Source organism: Pongo abelii, chromosome 13 (genome assembly GCF_028885655.2).
Source record: "Pongo abelii isolate AG06213 chromosome 13, NHGRI_mPonAbe1-v2.0_pri, whole genome shotgun sequence".
In the NCBI taxonomy this organism is placed as follows: domain Eukaryota; kingdom Metazoa; phylum Chordata; class Mammalia; order Primates; family Hominidae; genus Pongo; species Pongo abelii.
Window position 1 is genome coordinate 88,130,736 of NC_071998.2, and position 11,019 is coordinate 88,141,754.

The window sequence follows — 11,019 nt, forward strand, 5'->3', positions numbered from 1 at the left end:
CTATTCTAGGTTGCTTTTCCATATATATCTTATATATTCTAGATGAATTTCCATATATATTTTTAAATCAGCTTGTTAGTTTCTATTTTTAACAAACAACTAGGATTTGGAATGGTATTCCATTGCATCTATAGATATATTTGGAAAGAAGTCATCTGTTAACAGTAGTTTTATTTTTCTCAGCGAAGTTTTAGTTTTCATTTGTTTTCTTACACACTTTTGTTAAATGTATCCCTATGATTTTGGATGATATTATAAAAGGTATTTAAAATTTTTAATCTTCAAATCCTACATAATTATGCATGAATGTACTATGGGTAACTTTGGGTTTAACCAACATGGATTCACAGAACTTTTTGGATTTGTATATTTACATCTTTCCTCCAATTTGAGTTTTTGGCCACTACGTCTTCAAATAATTTTTCTGCCCTTTTCTCTTTTTTTTGTCTGGGGACTTCTATAATGTATATGTGTTTGGAATATGGTGTCCCATAGTCTCTTAGGCTCTGTTTACTTTTCCTCACTCTTTTCTTTTGCTCCTTGATAGTTTTAATGGACTTATCTTCAAGTTTGCTAATTCCTTCTTCTGCCTTTTCAAGTCTGCTTTTGTATCCTTCTAGTAAATTTTTCTATTAGGTTACTCTATTTTTCAGCTCCAGAGTTTCTATTTGGTTCTCTTTACAATTCCAATCTCTTTGTTGATATTCTTGTTTATATATTGTTTTCCTGATTTCCTTTACTTCCTTGTCTGTGTTTTCCTTTAGCCCTTTAAGAATATTTGAGACAGCTGTTTTGAAATCTTGATCTAGTAAGTCTGAGGCCTGTGTTTTTTCAAAGATGAGTCTGGATATTTGTTTTCTTCCTTTGAATGGGCTATGCATGTTTTCCTATTTCCTTACATGCCTTGTAAGTTTTTGTTGAAAACTGCAATTTGGATTAAATGGCCACCTCTCCCAATCTTTGAAGAATGGCTCTGCGCAGAGGAAGACCTTTGTTAATCACTCTAGTGTAAAGACTTGAGGTCTTTTGGACATACACCTTCCATGGGCCTATGTGTGTGCTATTTTTCCAAATACCCCACATAGACAGCTGTTATTAATGTCTTAATTTCCCTAGGAGATTCACTCCTGCCTCTTCTAGAGGCCTCAGCATTCTATTGCATTGTTTAATCAAAAACCTCTTTCCGCTGGCATCCCTGGTTCTGTAGTTTGGTACATTTTTCACAAGCCATACTCACTTCTTCCTGCAGATTCCACTACCCTGAGATTTGAGCTAGTCACTTTTGCCATCTGAGTTCTGGTTTAGGCCACACAAAGACCAACTCCTCAGCCACCCCCAACAGGTGAGAATGTTACGTATCTGGTCTTCTCTGCATTTTATAAGTTGAGGTTTCATGGCTGCTAGGTATATTTCATAACTTATTTTATTTATTTATTTATTTATTTATTTGCTCCACTATTTACTATTGCAACTCCTAAGCCTACAGATATTTCCAAGGAAGGTCTTGGAGAAAATTAAGTAGAGGCAGTAAAAAGCTGACATAGAGATCCACGTGGAGATTTGCAGGAAGTCATGGCATTATGACAGTAAAATAAAAGTTTCTTTGTCCTCATGCAATTCAATCATTCTTTTTACAGGCGTTTACTGTGTGCTTACTCAGTAAAAGTCATTGGAGATAAAGCAGTGACAAAGTGGAAAAAAATCCTGTCCTCATGAAACTTACAATCTAGCGATGAAGGAGAGAAATACACAAATAAGGATGGTATTTGGCATGCCAAATGATAATGAGGGCTGCAAGAGAAATGAGGCAGGCAGTTGGTAGGGGGTGGTGGTTTAGGGGTGGGTGTCAACACTGTTCCTAATGGATGATCACTACAAGTGATCTGGGAAGACATCATTGACAAGGTGACATTTCAGCAGAGATTGGAGCAGAAGTGAGACCATCATTTGGGTATCAGGGGTAGCAATTCAAGGCAGAGGGAAGAGCAAATGCCAAGCCCTGGGGCAGGTGCATCTTCGTGCATTCAAGGAGCAGCAAGGTGACTTTTTAGACTGGAGAAGAGTGAGCGAAGGCCCAGCTCTGGAGTTAGATCAGAGAGATAACTAGTGGCCAGCTCAGCCTGGACTTCATGGGTGATGGGCATATTTTGGCTTCTACTCTGATGAGTGGAAATATATTGGGGTTTTGAGCTGGGGAGTGACCTGGGAGGCTATTCTGGTGCTGGCTGGAGCACAGACTGGGTGCAAGAGCAGGAGAAGGAATATTGTTAGTAGGCAGCCACAGTCATCCTATCAAGAGGTGATGGTGTCAAGAACAGATGAAGGCAAAGAGGTGGTAAGACACAGGCATATCCTGAAGGTAGGGATAGAGGCTTTGCTGATGGGACGGAGAAGAGGCAACAGGGGAATAAGTCAAGAAATACCACAAAGCTGTATTCTGAACACCTGTCAGGATGATGTTGCTTTCACAGAAAAGGGGTACTGAGGGACAGTAAATTTGGAGGAGAAGTCTAAGGTTTGGTTCTGGCATGTCAATCGTCCACATGAACAGTTAGTTTGAGAGGAGTTAGTTTTCAGGGGCCTTTTAAATATCAAAGTAGAAATAACCAGTGCTCAGGAGGATATAAGGGTCTGAGGCTCAAGAGAAAGGATAGCTGCAGGTATAAATGTGATGGCTCATCGGGGAGTGAGCTGTCCTAGTTCTGTGCAGATTTCAAGGGGTAAATTCAATGAGCCTGTTTGTGGCCACAGCCTTCCTCAGGCTTCCCAGTATCCACATTACCACAAAAAGCCTCAATGGTGATCTACTTGAGTCTGTCCCCACATGTTGGGGCTTGAGTTGTGCAGAATCCCCATCTTGCTCCCTTTCTCCAACATGACAAGAAGACCTCAGTTAGCCAAAATGTCCTGAAGAGGGCTGAGGAATTTGGTCTGAATCATCCCACAAATTCATGGTACAGGAAATAAGTGCTGCTCTTGTCGTTGGCTCTAGAAAGATGATATCGGCCGGGTGTGGTGGCTGATGCCTGTAATCCCAGCACTTAGGGAGGCTGAGGCAGGTGGATCATGAGGTCAGGAGATCGAGACCATCCTGGCTAATACGGTGAAACCCCGTCTCTACTAAAAATACAAAAAATTAGCCGGGCATGGTGGTGGGTGCCTGTAGTCCCAGCTACTTGGAAGGCTGAGGCAGGAGGAGAATGGTGTGAACCCAGGAGGCAGAGCTTGCAGTGAGCTGAGATGGCGCTATTGTACTCCAGCCTGGGTGACAGAGTGAGACTCTGTCTCAAAAAAAAAAAAAAAAAAAAAGAAAGAAAAAAGAAAGAAAGAAAAAGAAAGAAAGAAAGATGATATCAACCAATGTTTTACCATAACACTTTACTTTGGATTGGGATTTTAACATTGGGATCTGGCTCCAGGTCTGTTGCCTTCCTCTTTACCAGGTTAGCTTGGGATGGTTAGCCATCCAACCAAGGCCTCATGTTTCTGAGAGTCATTCCCAGCCATATCATCCTATTAACCATTGAATCCACTGTCTACCACTGCCCAAGGCTGGGATGCAGTTTTTTTTTTTTTTTTGGCTAGCTTCATTGAGATATAATTGACAAATAAAAATTATGTCTTTAAGGTGTACAATATATTTTGATATGTGTATACATTGTGAAATGATTACCACAACCAAGCTAATTAACATTCACATCAACATACATAGCATTTTTTTTTTTGAGGCGGAGTCTCGCTCTGTCACGCAGGCTGGGAGTGCAGTGGTGCAATCTTGGCTGACTGCAACCTCTGCTTCCCAGGTTCATGCGATTCTCCTGCCTCAGCCTCCTGAGTTTTTTTGTGGTGAGAATATTTAAGATCTACTCTCAGCATATTTCAAGTATACAATACATTATTATTAACTAGAGTCTCTATGTTCTACATTAGGTTTCCAGAAAGTTACTCATTTTATATTTAAAAATTTGTACCCTTGAACCAACATCTCTCCATTTTCCTCACCCCGTGACTGCTGGTAACCACTCTTCTACTTTTGGTTCCCATGAGTTCGACTTTTTCAGATTCCATATATAAGTGAGACCACGTAATGTTTATCTTTCTGTGTGGCTTATTTATTTCACTTAACATGTCTTCCACGTTCATCCACATTGTCACAAATAGTAGGATTTCCTTCTTTATTAAGGTGAATAATACGCCATTTATTCCAATAATGGAATAATATTCAATTATTCCATTCCAATACACACACACACACACACACACACAAACACACACTCGAACCATATTTTACCTGTTTATCAGTCAACAGACACTTAGATTGCTTCCATAGATTGGCTATTGTGAATAATGTTGCAATGACAGTGGGAGTGCAGATACTCCAAGATGGTGATTTTATTTTCTTTGGATATATATGCATAACTGGGACTGCTAGATTACATGGTAGTTTATTTTTAGTTTTTTGAAGAACCTCCATAATGTTTTCCAAAATGGCTGTAACAATTTACATTCCAACCAACGGTGTACAAGGGTTCATTTTCTCCACATCCTTGCTAATACTTGTTATCTTTTGACTTTATGATTATAGCCATCCTAACAGATATGAGGTGATATAACAGTGTGGTTTCAAATTGCATTTCCCTGCTGGTTAGTGATATTGAGCATCTTTTCACATACCTTTTAGCAATTTGTATATCTTCTTTGGAAAAATGTCTATTCAGGTCCTTCACTCATTTCTAAATTGGGTTATAAGATTTCCTTTTATGTCTTGAATATTAACACTTTATCACATATATATGGTTTGCATATATTTTCTCTCATTTTGTAGACTGCCTTTTCATTTTGTTGATTGCTTCCTTTGCTCTGCAGAAACTTTTTACTTTGATGTAGCCCCACTTGTTTATTTTTGCTTTTGCTGCCTGTGCTTTTGGTGTAAAATCCAAATCATTATTGCCATGACCAATGTCAAGGAGCTTTTCTCTGTAAAGTTTCAGGTCTTACATGTAAGTTTTTCATTCATTTTGAGTTGACTTTTGTTTATGGTGGAAGAGAAGGGTCCAATTTCATTCTTTTGCATGTGAATATTCAGTTTTCCCAACACCATTTATTGAAGAGACTACCCATTCCCCATTTTTGTATACTTGATGCCATTGTTAAAAATTAGTTGGCTCTATGTGTGTGGGGTAATTTCTGGGCTCTCTAGCCTATTTCACTGGTCTATGCGTCTGTTTTTAATGCCAGTACCATACTGTTTTGACTACTATGGGTTTGTAATAGAATTTGAAATCAGAAAATGTGATGCCTCCAACTTGGTTCTTGCTTAAGATCGCTTTAGCTATTTAGGGAATTTTGTGGTTTCATACTCTGCAAGATATTTTAAAGAATAGACAAAAATCAAGCCATAACATGGAAGAAATTAGTTTCAAAATATAGAATGTCCCCTACCCCTGGACACATGCATATGAAGTTATTTATACATAAAGCCATTCACTATAAACAATTTATATCTCTTTCCTAAGAAGTTGACTGAAAAATCAGTGGTACTTTCACATAACGCAATACAATGCTGCTGCACAAAGAAAATGAGGAAGGTCACTAAGTACTGACATGGAAAAGTATCCAGAATACATTGCTATGTGAACAAAACAAACAAGGAGTAGAATAGGGTATACAAACTGTTGGCTAGGAATTAAAATAAAAGTATCCACATTTACTTGCATTTTCATAATTAAACAATGAAAGTGGTTTCCTATTGGAGGCAAACTGGGATAGATGAGGATGGTAATATGATTTCTTTTCTTTTCTTTTTTTTTCTTTTTTGTTTTTTGAGACAGAGTCTTGCTCTGTCACCCAGGCTGGAGTATAGTGGCGCAGTCTCGGCTCACTGCAACCTCCACCTCCCAGTTTCAAGCAATTCTCGTGCCTCAGCCTCCTGAGTAGCTGGGATTACCACTGCCGGCCACCACACCTGGCTAATTTTTGTATTTTTTGTAGTGACGGGTTTCACCATGTTGGCCAGGCTGGTCTCGAACTCCTGACCTCAAATGATCTTCCTGCCTTGGCCTCCTAAAGTGCTGCAATCACAGGCGTGAGCCACCACAAAAGGCCCAGTACGATTTCTTAATGTACACCCCTGTGGTAAAGGACTCATCTTTCCCAAAGACAGATCTGGTCCTTGTCCAGATCCTGGGGGTAACCCTGACCCTTTGAATGTTCAGATTGATGAGATTCTCTATCTACCTGGGGGCCTTGGTTTATGGGATTTATGGTGGGGTCCTTGGGCCGTGCAGTATCAGTTTGACCTCTAGAGGATCTGGAGACTAAAGTCCGTCACAGGAAAGTTTGACCATGACTGTAAAATCACCGGTAAAAACTCTGGGCACCAGAGCTTGGGTGAACATCCTGCTTGGGACCACTGTGTGTGCTGCCACACATCACTGCTAGGAGAAGTGGTGTTCCCCTGACTCCACTGGGCGAGCACAGCTGAAAGCTCATGCTTTGTCTCTCCTAAACTCTGCCCTACACACCTCCTCTTTTTTTTTAGGTTTTAGTCTGTATCTTTCTGCAGTAATAAGCCATAACTTTGAGTATAATGAATGTTCTGAGTCCTGGAACTCTTTCTAGCAAATCACTGAACCTGCAGGTGGTCATGTGCACCTTCCAAACAATCTTTTAAGACTTTATAGCCTTATAAATAGGTTATTTATCAAAACAAAACAAAACATTGACAGCTGTGTATGCAGAGATGTAGGGCACCAAAATGCTGGTTATGTATCCCCTCTACACTCAGGAGTTAGAGAACTCTGCCAGCAGAAAAGCGAAGACCACACACAAACCCAGAAATTCTAGATTTCAGATTAGGCCAACTAGAACATATTTCTTCTTTTTTTGATCTGCAGCCCCATATTAAAATAAAAATTTAAAAATGATGAAAATAGGGATTACTGATACAACAGAATAACAACTTCAAAATTGTAAGAGAATACTATGAACTAGGTTATGAAATTACATTAAAACATATAAAACTACATATAAAAAATTTCTTTTTTAGAAACAAGGTCTTGCTCTGTTGCCCAGGCTGGAGTGCAGTGGCACAATCATAGCTCATTGTAACCTTGAACTCCTGTGCTCAAGTGGTCCTCCTGTAGGATTACAGGAGGCCACCACTGCACACAGCTAATTTTTGTAGAGGTGGCACCTCACAATGTTTCCCAGGCTGGTTGTGAACTCCTGGACTCAAGAGATCTTCCCAGTTTGGCCTCCTGAAGTGTTGGGATTACAGGTGTGAGCCTAAAACTACATTTTTAAAAATGAAACTGAAATGACAAAAATTAAGAAAAAGCAGAAGTGAAGAAAACACTTACGAACATTTAATAAAGTAGTTAAATAATCAAAATATTCACTTTTCTATAATATTGCTGTCCTCACAAGACCTATATTTGTAAATGAGTTTCAGAAAGTCTATCAATAGGTAATTTTCTCATATAAATTACTAGAAAAAGTGAAAGAAAGAAAATCAAGAGCAGGAAGTATCCCAATTTCTTTTATGAGCCCACAGGTATGATATTCTAATGGGACAGGCACATGAGAACAGAAAATTATAGGATGACCTATCTTATGATACAGAGAAAAAAAATCCTACAAATAGTATGGGAAAAAGACCCCCACAACATACACGGAGAGCAACGTGCCACTCAGTCAGTAGCAAGCAGGGTCTATAGAGAAATTCAAGAATAAGTTTGTTAGAAAGCCCAATATATTACTCACAATATTCATAAAGGAAATAAGTCATATCTTTATTTCAATACATATAGAAAAAGTACTAAATATTGCTCATTGCACATTTCTGACTAAGATGAAATCTAAGTAAACTGGAGGGAAGCTACTTACCCGACAAAGGTTACCTACCAAGAGCTAACAGTGCACATCAGAGTTGATGGCGAAACTGTGCATATTTTCCCTCAAGATTGACTTAATCTCTTTTGATTTCTCCTTTTCCATTTAATGCATGGGCCATTCTAAAGCAAAATCCATTATAATACACAGCAGGGAATGAATAAAGAGCTCACCACCTGAGATGTGTTCATTTCTTGTGGCTCTTGGGAGACTGCAAAGAACCGTGAAGGCCCAACTGGGGGTAGGGAAAGAAGACTGGGTCATGAGGTTTGGCCTGCCTCATAGCTCTTAGATTTACTTCCCCAAATCTCAGCAACCAGTTGGGGAGCAGCTTCCCCAAGGGAATAGGACCCGTTAGTCCCTGAAAAAGCATAAGGACCATGTAGAGGAGGTGCCATCTGTCCATGTGTGACTGAGATGATCATGACGACTTGAACCTGTAGTTTTCCACTGGTTGAATATGAACTTTTCCTATTGATTTAGCAATTGTCTATGTGTTCTTATGACTGGTTAACAGAAAACCTAAGAAAACAGAGGATTATTAAAGTACATGCAAGGGTAACAAACTAAACCTTTACTCCAATAAGTACAGAAAAGTATTCAATAGAATTCAGTGCACATCCAATACTAAAATCAAATGTACACAAATGGTAAGTGAAGGGAAGCTACTTAGTTTCTCATTAAAATTGATATGGGGGACTTTATGGCAAGGCTTAGTAAACAGTGTTTTTTTTAACTGGGTTGCAGTTTCTGAAAAGTCCTTTATGTGAAGTTGCTTTTGGTGACTGACCTGCTAGGGAGTGAGGAGTACTGTGGTTACCTCCTGGCTTCATCACAAACTGAGTGTTCCAGACAATGCACTGATGCTCTGAGGCCGAATGTCTTTAATGCTTTAAAAAGGGTCATACGTGGATGACCATGGAAGCCCTTCATGAGCCATGATGCTGGGATTCTCTGAGGTCAGGGTAAACTCAACAGTGCCACACGTGTGACAGCAGTGCAGTATCTGTAGAGTGGAGAAGGAAGGGACTGGAGACTATTTTGGGATGGTGGGGACAGAATCTCCACCCTCTGCCTGGTTACCCCTACCCCAGCCTTTCCCTTACAAGCTCTGCAATGCAGAGGCCTTTCCAGGGCAGCCTGCCCCTGGGCATCCCCAGCTGACTTTGCTCTTTTGAAAGCTGGCCCAAACCTCTCACAGTCATCCTGTCCGTGGGGGTTTCTGGAGGGGGTGTCACCAGCAAGTTTGGCTCATTCTGGGAAGAAGGATCAAGGACTCATTCTGACCATACAAACTAGGATCTATACCCTTCTAGACTCCTCCGCTGTTGTTCTAAAGCTCTGTGAGGGGCCAAAAATCAGAAGTGCTCTCTCCCAGGTAGATTCCTGTTCCCAGAGGCCCCCTGCTTTCTACCTCATAAGAATGGCTTCGTTCCAAGAGAACTGGGATTTGGGACGGGACAGCAAATGAATTCTAGGATCACAAATTTGACTCTAGGAATGTCAGACTTTAAAATATAACCAGCCTGCCAGAGTAGAAGGGCCGGGAGCCTCAAGCGGCACTAGAAATCCCATGGTACATTTGTCATGTGGTGAGATTTCACCCACAATCACTTAGAATTTTACTCCTGGGCATTTGGACACAGTTCAGTCTGAATGCTGTAAGAACTCCAACGGTGGCTTTAAGACACATCTGATACGGGGGCCAGGCTTGGTGGCTCACGCCTGTAATTCCAGCACTTTGGGAGGCCGAGGTGGGCGGATCACAAGGTCAGGAGATCAAGACCATCCTGGCTAACGTGGTGAAACCCCGTCTCTACTAAAAATACAAAAAAATTAGCCGGGCGTGGTGGCGGGTGCCTGTAGTCCCAGCTACTTTGGAGGCTGAGGCAGAAGAATGGCGTGAACCCGGGAGGCGGAGCTTGCAGTGAGCCGAGATCGCGCCACTGCCTGGGCGACAGCAAGACTCCGTCTCAAAAAAAAAAAAAAGAAAAAAGAAAAAGAAAAAAAAGAAACATCTGATACTAGAGTCTGAGACTGGGATTAAAACCCCTGTGTTTGTTTGTTTGTTTGTTTGAGACGGAGCCTCACTCTGTTGCCAGGCTGGAGTAAAGTGGCGCCATCTTGGCTCACTTAAACCTCTGACTCCCTGATTCAAGCGATTCTCCTGCCTCAGCCTCCCGAGTAGCTGGAATTACAGGCACGCACCACCACGCCCAGCTAATTTTTGTATTTTTAGTAGAGAAGGGGTTTCACCACATAAGCCAGGGTGGTCTCAATCTCCTGACTTTGTGATCTGTCCGCCTCGGCCTCCCAAAGTGTTGGGATTACAGGCGTGAGCCTCCGCGCCCGGCCAAAACCCCTGTTTTTGAATGTAAGCACCATCACCAGCTAGCCTGTGATCTGAGCATGCCATTTCACGAGCCTGAACCTCGGTTTGCTTACATTTTAACCAATGCATTATTTTAAAAATGCAGATAGTTACAGCTGTCTCCCAGGATGGTTTTGAGGTTTACCAGCCATCCAGCAAAAGGGACAGTAGGTGCCACTTATCCTTAGTGAGGATCCTTGGCTGCCTGCTTTCCAGATGCATTTCTCAGAACACTACGTCCCGGTCAGTATCTATGTCTTCCCTTTCAAATAAGAAACCTCTCACCCAGGCTGCTTCCCGCCCGGCTTCCAGGGGACAGAGCTGGAATTTACCCTGGTCTCTTTAGCTCCAGGGCTCGGAGTCTCATCGCGGACACAGCGCGCCCGTTTTCGGGCACGTTCGCCATCGGCGTTTATAAGCGCGCTTTCCCTCCCGCCCGCCCGCGGGCCGCGCCAGGCTCCAGCTCCCGCAAGCCCGGCCTGCATCGAGCACCTGCTCCCGACCGGCGCTCAGCCCCAGCCCCCCGGGAGCCCGCGGCCGCCTTGGCCCTCACACCGGCGCCGGGAGGGAGCGCTCCGGCGGTTTCCTGGACTTCCCGCCCGGACCATGCCAGGAGGTCCCCAGGCCTCGTGGATCCTGCGTCCCTCCTCCCCGAATCCCGGTGCTATCACTCCGCAGCCGCGTGGACACACTCGCGAACGCTGGAGACACGGAGCGGGCGGCGGAGTTAGACGTGCGCATGCGCATAAGCAGCC

At 42.3% G+C, this 11,019-nt stretch overlaps 1 long non-coding RNA gene across 1 annotated transcript in view; it reads right to left on the reverse strand.

Moving 5' to 3' along the window:
• LOC129047945 (uncharacterized) overlaps nt 1-11,019 on the reverse strand; it is a 49,946-nt gene that overhangs the window by 37,517 nt on the left and 1,410 nt on the right. The gene's annotated exons all lie outside the window — the stretch shown is intronic.